Source organism: Schistocerca cancellata, chromosome 2 (assembly GCF_023864275.1).
Source record: "Schistocerca cancellata isolate TAMUIC-IGC-003103 chromosome 2, iqSchCanc2.1, whole genome shotgun sequence".
Taxonomy (NCBI): domain Eukaryota; kingdom Metazoa; phylum Arthropoda; class Insecta; order Orthoptera; family Acrididae; genus Schistocerca; species Schistocerca cancellata.
The window spans coordinates 812543129-812560477 of NC_064627.1; the positions used below are offsets into that span (position 1 = coordinate 812543129).

The 17349-nt window shown below is 38.4% G+C and overlaps 1 protein-coding gene across 1 annotated transcript in view; it reads left to right on the forward strand.

Annotated features, from left to right (window-relative positions):
* The window catches only part of LOC126162693 (uncharacterized), an 85309-nt gene that overhangs the window by 18180 nt on the left and 49780 nt on the right, over positions 1–17349 (forward strand). The window lies entirely within an intron of this gene.

Below are 17349 nucleotides of genomic sequence, written 5' to 3' on the forward strand. Positions count from 1 at the left end.
TATTAAATTTGCATTTCTTCTTAGTCCATTGTTGTCTTGCTTCCTTACTCATTTGTTTTCCTGATATGGAAGAATGAGATAATGAAGGAAGACAGCCTAGCAAAGATACACACAAACTGTCCATAGTGTATATGTATAACACGTCTTTCCCTGATCTCATCTGTTATTTCAGGGCAGAATAAGTATATTTCCTTATTTGGTCTCAAACCCCAGTTGCCACAATTGTGACCTAATATTTTTTTGAAGATTCTTCCTATCGTTACCAGATCTGCCATGCATCTGTATGAATGTAATGTTTCTAGCAATACAGGACTTGTGGTTTTACAACGTCTGTAGAAAAATTCATTTATTGTACAGATTTGACACTTTCATGTACGCTCTTCTAGTTGCGCCCCCTCCCCCGCCCCCCCTCTTCGGATTCTGATTTTACTTGCTTTTTTCATGTTTATATGTTCCACCGAGGTATTTAAATTTATCAGGGGTTTCTCTCCCAAGTCCAGACAACTTACTGCTTCTTTTGATCTAAATAACTTTTTCCTTCCTATATTTTTCATTTTCTTCAAACTCTTTCCAGCTCTCAGTATAATAATAATAATAATAATAATAATAATAATAATAATAATAATAATAATAATAACCCCCGTGGAGGCCCGGGAAAAGAATAGGCCTCCGGTATGTTCTGCCAGTCGTAAAAGGCGACGAAAAGAACAAACCACTAATAGGGCTAACCCCCCTTTTAGTGTGATTACTTGGTTCAGGACAGAACTATAGAAGCCTCGGACAAGCGCCGTCATGGTCGGGGACGACGCTTGAACCCTATGCCCGCCCACAATGGTAACGACACTGCTACCCACATGGAAAATGATTTAAATCCGAATAGAGGTGTTTTGCAGGATATGCTTCCTGCAACCACCCTAGAAGGAAAACAAAGACAGAGGATGAGATGGTCAGATGAAGTAAATCGACACCTCATGTTCTGTTATTACCAAGCAACAAACCTAGGAACCAACACAACTGGATACAGATCACAAGTATACACAACATTTATTACCAGATACCCGGAATTAAAATTTTTAACAGAACAACGACTAGCTGATCAGATCCGTGTAATAATAAAAAATAACAGGATACCCCAGTCAGAATTAGAAAACATCAAACAACAAGTACAACAAATACTGGAACTAAATAATGTGCAATCAGAAGAAGAAGAAAATACAGTAATGGACTCAACCATCCCAGTAATGGACTCAAACATCCCAGAGCAAACAAACAAAGACCAACACGCATCAATTAAACAATCAGAGGAAAACGAAATCTTAAGACAGCCACCAGAACAAGCACAAATAGAACACGAAGAGACACACGTGTTAGATATAGAAGAGAAATTTCAGCTGACATATATAGAATACAAAGACACAAATACAGACATTAGACCATTCTTGCATAGACCGCCAAATAACCCACAAGTCGAAACAACAATAAAAACTATCAACACAATCATACACAACAAAATAAATGAAAACACAACTATGGAAGAGTTACAACTACTGGTTTATATAGGAGCACTCACTACACTAAATATACACACTAGGCAGAGATCAGAACAAACCAACACACAGAAGAAACGCACAAAACCAGCATGGCAACACAGGTTACAGATCAGAATAGAAAAACTGAGAAAAGACATCGGACAGCTAACACAATTTATAAGAAATGAAATATCAGACAAAAAACGAAAAAGGTTAGGTAAAATCTCACAACAAGAAGCAATAGAGCAATTAGATGAAAAAAAGCAGAAATTGCAAGCATTGGCCAAACGACTTACAAGATACAAAAAAAGTGAAAATAGAAGGAAACAAAACCAAACATTCAACACAAACCAAAAGAGATTTTACCAAACAATGGATAACACACACATTAAAATAGACAATCCACCAAACATAACAGACATGGAGCACTTCTGGAGCAGCATATGGTCAAACCCGGTACAACATAACAGGCATGCACGGTGGATACAAGCAGAAACAGACACATACAAGATGATACCACAAATGCCTGAAGTGATAATTTTGCAACATGAAGTCACCCGAGCAATTAATTCTACACACAATTGGAAAGCCCCTGGAAATGATAAAATAGCAAATTACTGGCTAAAGAAGTTCACCTCAACACATTCACATCTAACTAAGTTATTTAACAGTTACATTGCAGACCCATACACATTCCCTGATACACTTGCACATGGAATAACCTATCTGAAACCTAAAGATCAAGCAGACACAGCAAACCCAGCTAAATATCGCCCCATAACATGCCTACCAACAATATACAAAATATTAACTTCAGTCATCACACAGAAATTAATGACACATACAACACAGAACAAAATTATAAATGAAGAACAAAAAGGCTGCTGCAAAGGAGCACGAGGATGTAAAGAGCAACTGATAATTGATACAGAGGTGACATATCAAGCTAAAACTAAACAAAGGTCCCTACACTACGCATACATTGATTACCAAAAAGCCTTTGATAGTGTACCCCACTCATGGTTACTACAGATTTTGGAAATATACAAAGTAGATCCTAAATTGATACACTTTCTAAACACAGTAATGAAAAACTGGAAAACCACACTTAATATCCAAACAAATTCAGATAGCATCACATCACAGCCAATACAGATTAAGCGTGGAATATACCAAGGAGACTCATTAAGTCCTTTCTGGTTCTGTCTTGCTCTGAACCCACTATCCAACATGCTAAATAATACAAATTATGGATACAATATTACTGGAACATATCCACACAAAATCACACATTTGCTATACATGGATGATCTAAAACTACTGGCAGCAACAAATCAACAACTCAACCAATTACTAAAGATAACAGAAGTATTCAGCAATGATATAAATATGGCTTTTGGAACAGACAAATGTAAGAAAAATAGCATAGTCAAGGGCAAACACACTAAACAAGAAGATTACATATTGGATAACCACAGCGACTGCATAGAAGCGATGGAAAAAACAGATGCCTATAAATACCTAGGATACAGACAAAAAATAGGAATAGATAATACAAATATTAAAGAAGAACTAAAAGAAAAATATAGACAAAGACTAACAAAAATACTGAAAACAGAATTGACAGCAAGAAACAAGACAAAAGCTATAAATACTTATGCTATACCAGTATTGACCTACTCATTTGGAGTAGTGAAATGGAGTGACACAGACCTAGAAGCACTCAATACACTTACACGATCACAATGCCACAAATATAGAATACATCACATACATTCAGCAACAGAAAGATTCACATTAAGCAGAAAGGAAGGTGGAAGGGGATTTATAGATATAAAAAACCTACATTATGGACAGGTAGACAATTTAAGAAAATTCTTTCTAGAACGAGCAGAAACTAGCAAAATACACAAAGCAATCACTCATATAAATACATCAGCTACACCATTGCAATTTCATAACCACTTCTACAACCCTTTAGATCACATAATATCAACAGATACAAAGAAAGTAAATTGGAAAAAGAAAACACTACACGGCAAGCACCCGTATCATCTGACACAGCCACACATCGATCAAGACGCATCCAACACATGGCTAAGGAAAGGCAATATATACAGTGAGACGGAAGGATTCATGATCGCAATACAGGATCAAACAATAAACACCAGATATTACAGCAAGCATATTATTAAAGATCCCAACACCACAACAGATAAATGCAGACTTTGCAAACAACAAATAGAAACAGTAGATCACATCACAAGCGGATGTACAATACTAGCAAATACAGAATACCCCAGAAGACATGACAATGTAGCAAAAATAATACATCAACAACTTGCCATAAAACATAAACTAATAAAACAACACGTTCCCACATACAAGTACACACCACAAAATGTACTGGAGAATGATGAATACAAATTATACTGGAACAGAACGATTATAACAGATAAAACAACACCACATAACAAACCTGACATCATACTCACCAATAAAAAGAAGAAATTAACACAACTAATTGAAATATCCATACCCAACACAACAAATATACAGAAGAAAACAGGGGAAAAAATTGAAAAATACATCCAACTGGCTGAGGAAGTCAAGGACATGTGGCATCAGGATAAAGTCGACATTATCCCAATTATACTATCAACTACAGGAGTCATACCTCACAATATTCACCAGTACATCAATGCAATACAGCTACATCCAAACATATATATACAATTACAAAAATCTGTAATTATTGATACTTGTTCAATTACCCGAAAGTTCCTAAATGCAATATAACATATACCATACAGTTACAAGGAAGTCACGCTTGACCGAGGTCCGCGTCACGTTCCATTTTTAACCAGACTTAAGTCTGAGGAAAAAAAGTCAATAATAATAATAATAATAATAATAATAATCTGCCTCCTTGTCAGATTCTTAATAAAATTTGGGAGGGACTAATGATCTAGGCTAAATAAATTTAAGTACTGTGTATGTAAGAGTTTGTTTAGTTATTTCCAGAGTATTCTTATCTACTACAAATCTATTGCCCTGGTTCGAAATATCGTAGATCTGGGGCTGATGTGCAGAGCAGTCTGAGTTATTGGGGGGGGGGGGGGGGTGGCTCCATGTGAAATGTGTTTACATTTAGTGATTTTGCTGTTTCCTCTTCGTTTACTGCTTTCACGTCAAATAAAAAAAAATTTAAAAAAAAATTCTGTGCCTGGATGCTATCAAGTGAATTAAAATACATTCATCTAATTATAGAAGGCTACAATATGTTGTTAGTTCCAGATTTTATTTTATGTCCACCTTTCTGACAGTCAAGTATTAATCGCCTTGCAGAACAATGAAGTTTTTTTTGTTGCTTTGCTAAAGAAATTCTCCTTTTATTTATCTTTACTGCTGGGGCAGCCAGTTTGTTTCAAACGAAGTGTTTAATTCCACACTATTGGCTAGTTTCAACTAACTGTTCACTGCATTTCAAGTGCATGTTTTTCATCTTCTAACATGTGTGGCATTATTCCATAATAAAGAACCAAACATGAGATAATACAGTACTGGTACTCGTAGAAAATTTACATCCCGAAAACCACTCTGAAAAGCTTAATATGAGGTCGAGGGCTACTTCGTTGGGAATCTGGACATACGAATGTGCACTTTAATGGGAATTATTCATCTCAGTATTGTACAAGAAATTCTGACTCTCTTGAAGTATCCTCTGATGTCTTGTTTGTTTTATGACATAATGTAAGATCTACTTAATATTTTACGCATACAAACATATGGGCTTCCTACGTCATCTTAGCTGCGCAAGCACGGGGATGCCTCTTATGTGGCACTCTCTGGCAACTGCTGGAACAAATCTATTTGCAACTGCTGGAACAAATCTATTTGTAACAGGTCTCGGGAAAATTGTGATTTGAAAAGCATTATTTTCAAAGTAAATTTCCTTTTGGGCAAGGTGAACTATGTGCGAGAATGTATGATGAATTTCTTAAATCACAGAGCATTTGACTCTCATTTAAAAATCAACTCTTTGATGACAAGCCATTTAGAGGAATTTTGATCCCAGAAGACAGAGATTTATGTTGGTATTAAACATTTTACTGGCATATTTATGTGGTGTCCTAAAGTGTAAAACGTGCAAAAAAAGATCAACATTATATGTGAAAGCTTAGTTTCTCTTGTAGCTTATTAATCTTTGTGACAAATATTATATATGAAAAGTTTGCTTTTCCTGTAGCAACACTATGTACATTAATTTAGACCATTAACTATTCCTGTTTCTGTGTTTGCGCTACACAACAGTGATGTTGCTATTGGCCGACTACGTCATGTGTCCTATGCTATGAGTATCAGCTGGCGAGATCACATGACATGAGCTATGACTGGCTTTCAAAAGCGCATCGCAATCTCAATTTCAATGCTTCAAAAAGTAACATGCGGTTTTTTTTGTGAAATTCGAATTTAGACTTTCGTAATACAAAAATATGCAGCATATATGTTACTGCACTTCAAAGAACTTTCCAAAACGTGGTTTTTCCCCTGAGTTGCGTTTTCTAAAGTGCCGGGAAATTCTAAGCCACTGTACAAAAACATCACGATTCAAATGATTGATAAATTTTGCAGTTCTGAGATAAAGTATACTGTTACTTAACATGAAAAAAGTGTATTTTCCCCGATAGAAAGTGTATTTTTAACCGGGAGATCTGGCAAAAATCCGGAAATTTTTTTCCTTGTCCATTTATACACCCTGAAAAAAGAGAAATGGATAGGTTAAAGTTAGATAAAGTGGGAATTAGTGAAGTTCTATGGCAGGAGGAAAAAGACTTGGTCAGGCGAATACAGGGTTATAAATAGAAAATCTAATAGGGGTAATGCAGGAGTAGGTCTAATAACGAATAACAAAATAGGAAAGCTGATAAGCTACTACAAACAGAATAGTGAATGCATTATTGTAGCAAAGATAGACACAAAGCCCATACCTACCACAGTAGTAAAAGTTTATATGCCAACTAGCTCCATAGATGACGGAAGATATTGAAGAAAAGTATGATGAGATAAAAGAAATTATTCAGATAGTGAAGGGAGATGAAAATTTAGTAGTCTTGGGGGACTGGGATTCGATAGTAGGGAAAGGAAAAGAAGGAAAATTCTAACACTTGGTTTAAGAATCATGAAAGAAGGTTGTATACATGGAAGAGGCCTGGAGACACTGGAAGATGTGATAGGTTACATAATGGTAAGACATAGATATACAAAGCAGGTTTTAAACTGTCATTTCCAGGGCAGATGTGGACCCTGAGCACAATCTATTGGTTATGAACGGTAGATTAAAACTGAAGAAACTGCAAAAAGGTAGGAATTTAAGGAGAGGGGACCTGGATAAACTGAAAGAACCGGAGGTTGTAGAGCATTTCAGAGAGCGTTAGGGAATAGTTAACTAGAGGGGAAAGAAATATGGTAGGAGAAGGGTAGTTTTGAGAGATGAAATAGTGAATGCAGCAGAGGAACAATTAGGTAAAAAGACGAGGGCTAGTACAAATCCTCGGGTAACAGAAGAAATATTGAATTTAACTGAGGAAAGGAGAAAATATAAAAGCGCAGCAAATGAAGCAGGCAAAAGGAATACAAACATCTGAAAAATGTGATCGACAGGAAGTGCAAAATGGTTAAGCAGGGATGGCTAGAGGACAGATGCTAGGATATAGAAGCATATATCTCTATGGGTAAGGCAGATACTGCCTACAGGAAAATTGTAGAGACCTTTAGGGACAAGAGGACCAACTATGAATATCAAGAGCTCAGATGGAAAACCAGTCCTAAGCAAAGAAGGGAAAGCAGAAAGGTGGAAGGAGTATACAGAGTGTCTACACAAGGACGATGTACTTGAGGGCAATATTATTGAAATTGAAGAAGACGTGAGTGAAGATGAAGTGGGGAGATAAGATATGGCACGAAGAATTTGACAGAGCACTGAAAGATCTAAGTCGAACCAAGGCACCGGGATAGACAACATTCCATTAGAACTACTGATAGTGTTGTGTCAGCCATGACAACGGTACCATCAGGTGAGCAAGATGTATGAGGCAAGTGAAATACCCTCAGACTTAAAGAAGAATATAGTAAGTCCAATCTCAAAGAAAGCAGGTGCTGACAGGTGTGAAAATTACTGAACTGTCAGTTTAATAAGTCATGGTTGCAAAATACTAACACCAATACTTTACATGAGAATAGAAAAACTGGTAGCTGATCTTGGGGATGATCCCTTTGGATTCTGGAGAAACGTAGGAACACATGAGGCAATACTGACCCTATGAGTTATCTTAGAAGATAGGTTAAGGAAAGGCAAACGTATGTTACAGCATTTGTAGATGTAGTGAAAACTGTTAACGATGTTGACTGGAATACTCTCTTTGAAATTCTGAAGGCAGCAGGGATGAAATACTGGGAGTGAAAGGCTATTTACCACTTGTACAAAAACTAGATGGCAGTTATAAAAGCTGTGGGAGATGAAAAGGAGGCAGTGGTTGAAGAGTGAGTGAGACAGTGTTATGGCCTATTCCCAACGTTATTCAGTATGTACATTGAACAAACAGGAAAGGAAACCAAAGAAAAATTTGGAATAGGAATTAAAGTTCAGGGAGAAGAAAGAAAAACTTTGAGTTTGCTGATGACATTGTAATTCTGTCAGACAGAAAAGTACTTGGAAGAGCAGTTGAACAGAATGGAAAGTGTCTTGAAAGGAGAATAAGATGAACATCAACAAATGTAAAACAGAAGTAATGGAACGTAGTAGAATTCAAACAGGTGATGCTGAGCGAATTAGATCAGGAAACAAGGCACTTAGAATAGTAGTTTGGTTTTGCTGCTTGGCCAGCAAAATAACTGATGAAGCCTGAAATAGACTGAAAATGGCAGGAAAAGTGTTTCTGAAGAAGAGAAATTTGTGAATATTTAATATAGAATATAGTGTTAGAAAGTCTCTTTCTGAAGGCATTTGTCTGGACTGTAGCCATGTGTGGAAGTGGAACATGGACGATAAACAAAGTAGACAAGAAGAGAATAGAGGCTTTCGAAATGTGGTGCTGCAGAAGAATGCTGAAGATTAGATGGGTAGATCACGTAAATAGTGAGATACTGAATAGAACTGGGGAGAAGAGGAATTTGTGGCCCAACTCGACTATAAGAAGGGATCAGTTGGTAGGACACATTGAGGCATCAAGGAATCACCAATTAAATATTGGAGGGAAGTGTGGGGGATAAGAATTGTAGAGGGAGACCACGAGATGAATACAGTAAGCAGATTCAGAAGGATTTAGGTTGCAGTAGTTATTCGGAGATGAACATGCTTGAATGGGGTAGAGTAGCATGGAGAGTTGCATCAAATCAGTCTCTGGACTAAAGACAACAACAACAACAACAACAGAAAGTTCACCCTCAAAATATGCTTTAAAATAATATGGTTGAAAATATCACTTTTTGACAGTCTGTAAATTAGAAATAGTGTGGAAGACCTCATTGGAGTTCATTTAATTATTTTCTGAAAAATTGATCATATTGATACTGTAATTTTGTAGCTAAGCAGCAAAGCTGTTTCGTAAATGAAGTCAAGGAATACTTGAATGAGGGTGAATATGTTCTTACATTTGACTTTCTGGGAAGTGGTGGTGGTGGTGGTCGTCGTCGTCGCCGCTGCCGCCGCCGCTTCCTCTCAAAGTACCTACTACAACCTACATCTTTCTGAATCTGTTTAGTGTGTTCATCTCTTGGTATCCTCTAAAGATTTTTACCCTCCTTGCTGCTCCCCCTCAATACTAAATTGAGGCCTCAGAACATGTCCTATCAACCTATGTCTTCTTCTAGTCAAGTTGTGCCACAAATTTCTCTTCTCCCCAATTGTATTCAGTACCACCTCATTAGATAAGGAGACCTGGACATAAACGGGCTGCATTTTTATACCTCGCTCTCAGTGCACGTTATTCTTGGTGTACAATGCAGACGAAGTTGAGTTAATTTCATCCATTGTTGATAAAAACCACAAACTGTCAAAGGAAATTTATTGACATATTATAGTTGAAGAATTACAGTAGTTTGCCTAATAGATGTTCTTATAATGCACGTTCCCATTCTGGTACCATTTTCTGGTCCATCATCAGTCTAATAGCATTCAAACTATAGCAGGCTGCTGCTAACATTCATAGGAACACATTATGCCTCTCATTTCGCAGTTTGGAGTAAATCTGAGGAAATAGAAAAACTCTTACTATACCACATTACAATTTTGCCTAAAACATACTGCTAAAATTATATACAAAATGACAAACATAGATCATTTCTGTGATGTATTAGGCATACTACGAAGATATTATCCTGTTCGTCAATTGACAGAAATTTGGTGAACATGGATAAAACCATTGTGAAGTTAGATGTTCCTAATTTCTGAAAATGTAGTTTTGAGAAAATGATAAAAAATGTTCACACTGTTTCTGACTCATCGTATGCGTCTTTCAGAACATTCCAGCAGCATAATCTTGTTGGCCAGCTGCTTCTTTACTCTCTGTAGACTACTTCAGGAGCCTTTTCCTTACTCTGGACTCTTTAGTTTTGGCTTCCACAACCCTTTCAGCTTCAGCTAGTCGCTGATGATCTGTGGCAGAGCAGCTATCATATTATTTCCTACCTGTATGCCTAATTTATCCATTACTTTTGTCCTGCTGATGACAGCATTCATCACACAGTTTTGAGTACTGTCCATCCAACAAACACTGTTTTTGGTACTCGTTGCCACATGCAACTGTTGCAAATCTAATCAGGGTTTTGTGTATGGCCATGTAGACATTTGCTAAGTAATTTTGTATCTGCAAGGTCCCTGTATATTGGCTTTATTGTTTCCATGACACTGGCAGACAAGAAATGTTTATGGTGATATTACTTGCCTGTCGCATGAACACAGCTGGTTTGCAGCTTTTGTTCAAGGAGCATTTAAGACCAAATCAACAACTGAAAAGTAGATAAAAAAAATACATATTTTAAACAGGATAAAATTGTCTTTCAGATGGTGAGAAAAAAATTCTAAAATTTCAGTCATTCACATCCAGGTCCCCGTAAGTGATCTACCCATCTAATCTTCTCCCCTATTCTATTCAATACCTTCTCATTAGTTACGTGATCTACCCATCTAATCTTCAGCATTCTTCTGTAACACCACATTTTGTAAGCTTCTATTCTCTTCCTGTCCAAACTATTTATCGTCCACGTTTCTCTTCCGTACATGGCTACACTCCATACAAATACTTTCAGAAACGACTTCCTGACACTTAAATCTATACTCAATGTTAACAAATTTCTCTTCTTCAGAAACACTTTCCTTGCCATTGCCAGTCTACATTTTATATCCTCTCTACTTCGACCATCATCAGTTATATTGCTCCCCAAATAGCAAAACTACTTTACTACTTCAAGTGTCTCATTTCCTAATCTAATTCCCTCAGCATCACCCGACTTAATTCGACTACATTCCATTATCCTCGTTTTGCTTTTGTTGATGTTCATCTTATATCCTCCTTTCAAGAAACTGTCCATTCTGTTCAACTGCTCTTCCAAGTCCTTTGCTGTCTCTGACAGAATTACAGTGTCATCGGTGAACTTCAAAGTTTTTATTTCTTCTCCATGGATTTTAATACCTACTCCGAATCTTTCTTCTTTTGTTTCCTTTACTGCTTGCTCAATATACAGATTGAATAACATCGGGGATAGGTTACAACCCTGTCTCACTCACTTCTCAACCACTGCTTCTCTTTCATGCCCCTTGCCTGGTATTACTGCCCTCTGGTTTCTGTACAAATTGTAAATAGCCTTACGCTCCCTGTATTTTATCCCTGCCGCCTTTAGAATTTGAAAGAGAGTATTCCAGCCAGCATTGTTAAAAGCCTTCTCTACATCTACAAATGCAAGACACATGGGTTTCCCTTTCCTTAATCAATCTTCTAAGGTAAGTCGTAGGATCAGTATTGTCTCATGTTCCAACATTTCTGTGGAATCCAAACTGATCTTCCTCGTTGTCAGCTGCTACCAGTTTTTTCCGTTCGTCTGTAAAGAATTCATGTCAGTATTTTGCAGCCATGACTCATTAAACTGGTAGTTTGGTAATTTTCACACCTGTCAACACTTGGTATCTTTGGTATTGGAATTATTATATTCTTCTTGAAGTCTGAGGGTATTTCGCCTGTCTCGTACATCTTTCTTGCCAGGTGGTAGAGTTCTATCGTGGCTGGATCTCCCAAGGCTATCAGTAGTTTTAATGGAATGTTGTCTACTCCTGGGGCCTTGTTTCGACTTAGGTCTTTCAGTGCTCTGTTACACTCTTCACACAATCATAGCTCCCATTTCATCTTCATAGACGTCCTCATCCATATCCATAATATTGCCCTTGTATAAATCATCTGTATATTCCTTCCACCTTTCTGGTTTACCTTCTTTGTTTAGAGCTGGTTTCCATCTGAGTTCTTGATATTCATATAGGTGGTTTCTCTTTTCCAAAGGTCTCTTCAATTTTCCTGTAGGTAGTATCTATCTTACCCTCTAGTGATATATTACTCTATATCCTTATATTTGTCCTCTAGCCATCCCCACTTACCTATTTAGCACTTTCTGTTGAGCTAATTTTTGAGATGTTTGTATTCCTTTTTGCCTGCTTCATTTACTGTATTTTTATATTTTCTCCTTTCATCAATTAAATTCAATCTCTCTTCTGTTACCCAAGAATTTCTACTAGCCCTCGTCCTTTTACTTACTTAATCCTCTGCTGCCTTCACCATTTCATCTCTCAAAGCAACCCATTCTTCTGCTATTGCATTTCTTTCCCTTGTTCTTGTCAATCATTCCCTAATGCTCTCTCTGAAACTCTCTACAACCTCTGATTCTTTCAGTTTATGCAGGTCCCGTCTCCTTAAATTCCCACCTTTTTGCAGTTTTTTCAGATTTAATCTACAGTTCATAACCAATAGATTGTGGTCAGTCCACATCTGCCCCTAGAAATGTCTTAAATTTAAAACCCGGTTTCTAAATCTCTGTATTACCATTATATATTCTATCTGGAACCTCTCCAGGCCTCTTTCACATATACAATTTTCTATCATGATTATTAAACCAAGTGTTAGAATTTTGCACTTTCTTACCCCCATTCCATATTCACCTACTACTTTTCCTTCTCTTCCTTTTCCTACAATCGAATTCCAGTCCCCCACGACTATTAAATTTTCGTCTCCCTTCACTGTCTGAATAATTTTATCTCATCATGCATTTCTTCAACCTCATCATCTGCAGAGCTAGTTGGCATAAAAACTTGTACCGCTGTGGTAGGTATGGGTTTCATGTCTGTCTTGGCTACAATAATGTGTCGACTATGTTGTTCATAGGAGCTTATCTGCATTTTTATTTTATTTTTTATTTATTATTAAATCTACTCCTGCATTACCCTATTTGATTTTCTATTTATAACCTTGTATTCACCTGACCAGAAGTCTTGTTCCTCTTGCTGCCGAACTTCACTAATTCCCACTATATCTAACTTTAACCTATCCATTTCCCTTTTGAAATTTGCTAACCTACCTGCCCGAATAAGGGATCTGACATCCCACGCTTTAATCCATAGAATGCCAGTTTTCTCTCTCCTGATAATGTCGTCGTCCTGAGTAGTCCCCACTTGGAGATCCGAATGGGGTGGGGCTATTTTACCCAAGAGGACACCATCATCATTTAACCATACAGTAAAGCCCCTGGGAAAAATTGTGGCTGTAATTTCCCCTTGCTTTCAGCCGTTTGCAGTACCATCAGAGCAAGCAAGGCCATTTTGGATAATGTTAAAAGGCTAGATCAGTCAGTCATCCAGACTGTTGCCCCTGCAACTACTGGAAAGGATGCTGCCTCTCTTGAGGAACCACATGTTTGTCTGGCCTCTCAACAGATACCCCTCCATTGTAGTTGCACCTGTCACTGAGGCACACAAGCCTCCTCACCAATGGCAAGGTTCATAGTTGTGGGAGGGGGAGGGGTCGGGTCCTGAACTGATGTACGGAAGATCTGCTACTTTTCCGATGGCAGTGCAGCCTAGTCCTAGATTAAAAATAATTTTGTGAACTTGTGTTTTAAGAAAAGATTTTGGCCTGGAAACAGTAGGACATTTGTTGCCTCTGCTTATGGAAAAAGTCTTTGTGATTGTGTCGGTGGCACTGTTAAGAGAGTAGCAGCAAAGCAAGTGTGCAGAAATACTTTTTAATTGGGGAATTAAAAACATTACATCCGTACTTCATAGAAACTGAAAGATTTCTAGAAGAGACCCTTAGGCACTGTTACCATCAAAGGGGCACAGACATTACATGTGTTTTACAGACCGTCAAGTACATAAAAAATATTGGTAATGATATTGTCAGATACAACAGAATCTACTGTTGAAACAGGACTAAATTTATGTATATTTCCACTTAAATCTATAATTTTTTTCTTTAAAAACTTCCATGCATAGGGAATTAGTTAACAATAATGTGAAGTCCTGTATATAATTTTTTCGAAAACTTTTGAAGATACTTTGTTTGATGAATGAAAACTCTAAATTTTTATTCAAATTTAAAAAAAAAATTCATCTTACTCATACTATGTTGCAGTTAAAAGAAAGTCATAGCAATTCTGCAGTATTACACCTCTCTCATTGTTTTAGCTTAATTAGTGTTGCTAAGCAGTTTCAAATTATGGCAGTGGGATGTATTTTGTGAGCTTTTAGAACTTCACATCCCTTATTTTCAAAATGGGTCAATGTTTTTTAATAAAATTGAGTATTTTTCTTGATTTATATATAGGCTTACTGTATGCCAAAGTTTTATCAAAATCTGAATCACTGTATTGACTTTACATTGAATGAATGACTCGACTGCTCTGACAGTAAACTTTCTTTGAATGGCTCTAAAACTGCCATGGAAGCATTGGGCAACTGGTGCCACATATCTCTGGAAAAATTAGACTTTGTGTATCTATACCATGCAGAACTACCTACTGTACTGCATTCCAGATGTGGCCCACCACGCTATTGAGTTGGTCATAATATTGCAGCTTGTCATTGTATATCAAAATAGTGGACCTCAGGACAGAAAAATCATCTGAAATCACTCAACAGAGAAAAGGTGATTAAACCAGATGAGATACCTGTGCAATTAAATTTAGAGTATGCAAAAGAACCTGCTTCTCTTCTATCAGCAGTGAAATGTTCCCAGTCATTGGCACCCAGAGGGCATGTTGGATAGGCACACACAAATGTGGACCTAAGTCTTTTGCATCAGTGTGTTGTAAAATTTTTGATCATGTCTTATGTTTGCATGTATGACATTTCTGGATGAGGGTTCTGAAAACAACTATCATGTGACACCTGTTTTGCTCTGTTTGTTGCCAAGACGTAGAAGGCAGCATGTATTGGTGGCCAGGAGACCATGTCCCTTCACTTGAGGAAAGTTTTACATACAGTTTGGCACTATCACTTAATGAACAGGTGCACCATTTCAGACCAGCTTTGTGATTGAATTGTAGAGTTTCTAGCAAATGGAACACAGTACGTCATTCTTAATGGAGAGAAATCTTCTCACACAAAAGTAACTTTTGGTGCACTCCAAGGGAATGTCTAGAAGACCATTACTTTCCACAAGGTGTATAAATAAACCAGCGGATTACTCTGGAAATTCCGTGAGGCTGTTCATGGACAATGTTATGTACTGGTGGGGAGAAGTAACAACATTAGAAAATTGTAGCAAATTGCTGGAAGAACTACAGAGCATCAACACAAGGTTCAGGGATTGACTGTTTAACCTCAACAGAGATCAATTTAATGTAACATGTGTAAATAGACAGGAAAACCATTTGTTGTATGATTTAAAAAATTGCAGTACAATCACTGGAACTAGCGACGTGCATTAAATATCCAGGAGTATGCACATGGAGCGATTTGAAGTGTACAACCACATAAAAATAATTGGAGGAAGGACAGATACCATACTGAAATTCATTGGAAGAAGTCAGTGTAGTCCACACACAAGGGAGGTAGCGTACGAAACCTTGGCCAATACTTTGAATTTGCTCATAAGTGTGGGACAGAATTGACAGGAAATAAAGATGATCTGGAAAATAAGTGTGTTCTGTTCTACAGGTTTGCTTGATAAGCATAAAAACATTAAAGAAATGCTTGTCCACCTGCACTGGGCGGACATTAGAAGAGGCATAGTGCACAGTTCAGTGGTTTAATGTTAAAATTCAGTGAGCTTTCTTAGAAGAGTCTACCACTACAATGCCTCCTCATACATATGTTATGAAAAGAATATGAAGGTTAAATTAGGGAGATAAATACTCACACAGACTTGTCAACCATTTTCCTGTGGACCAGTTTGCAACTGGAACTGGGAAATGTGGATGTGAATTGCAGGGTCCAGATGTACATGTAGTCCCAAAAGTTTATCTTGCCTTTGCCTCCTCCTTCTCCCCCCCCCCCCCCTCCCCCCCTAAAAAAAGGATAAAAGGAAAAACAGCTTTTAGCCTTTCTTGCTATTGAGTCAGCTTTTTATGTTCTGTTGTCATAAGCTATTTTGGAGCCCTAATAGCCCCCTCTGGGGGCTCACCACTGTTTGGTGAGTACGTGCTTGGCGGCCACAGGCCCCCAGCCCTCGCAGCACCGCTCCTTTTTCAGTGCTGCTTGTCTCTTCTTCTCCTGTTCTTTCCCCCTCTCTTGGGGAGATGTCTCGTGCCTCCATGGGCTCTTGAAGCTCATTTACATTGGTTTACTTGTAGGATTCTTCTCTCTTGTACTGCTCTTTCCTTATACTGCTCCTTCCCTGTATCGCTCTCTCCCTGCACTGCTCCTTCCCTGTATCGCTCTCTCCCTGCACTGCTCCTTCCCTGTATCGCTCTCTCCCTGCACTGCTCCTTTCCCCGTTCCTGCTCTGTGACGTTTGAGGCCATTCTTTCTTTCCTCCTTTCCTTCTTCCCTCTCCTTCTCCCTGTGTGTGCCTGACGGCCACCCACATGTTTGCCGCACAGCAGGAGACTGGGTAACGGGTAATTCCCAGCCCCCGGTTGGCATGTAGGGCACGCACGTACCCCCTGGTACAGGCCAGGCCCCAAGAAGGGCGATTGCCTGAGCTGTTACCTTCCCTCTCTGCCGATTGGTCCTTCCGTCTGTTGTTCGGGAGGTGTGACCTAAGGTGAGGAAAATCACCTAAAGCGGGGGGCTCCCATTTGGAGGGCCCCTGCTGGAAGGAGCGCGCCATCGGAGACGCTGGCAATCATGGGGGGACTTCTTCCCGATAACTGACTTTCCTTTTCCTTCTTAGTGTTTTCTATAAACGAAAGTGGAATGAGGCTCCTGCCTCGATGTCTCTTCCTGTTTCGCCTCGATTTCTAGCAGTCTCATGTTTAGATGGAAACCAGACTTTTGCTACTGTTAACCTCTTTGTTATATAGAAAGGTGTGGATGGCAACGCCGGCCCTGTGAAGTCATGCTCTCGTCTCCAAATAGAAATTGGTAGTGCTCTCAAGGCCCAAATCCTCCACGAATATCCTGTAAAAGTGGATGCTCACAGGACACTTAACTCGCGCCGCGGTGTTATCTACACCCGGCTGTTGGATAGTTTGACGGAGGACGAAATAACTAATTACAGGGTGTATACGACCCGGGAAAAAACCAGGAATTTTTTCATCCGGGAGGAAACCGGGGAAAAACCCGGGAATTGTTTAGAATTCCGGGAATTTTTCATTGTTTTAGTTTTCAGTTAAATTT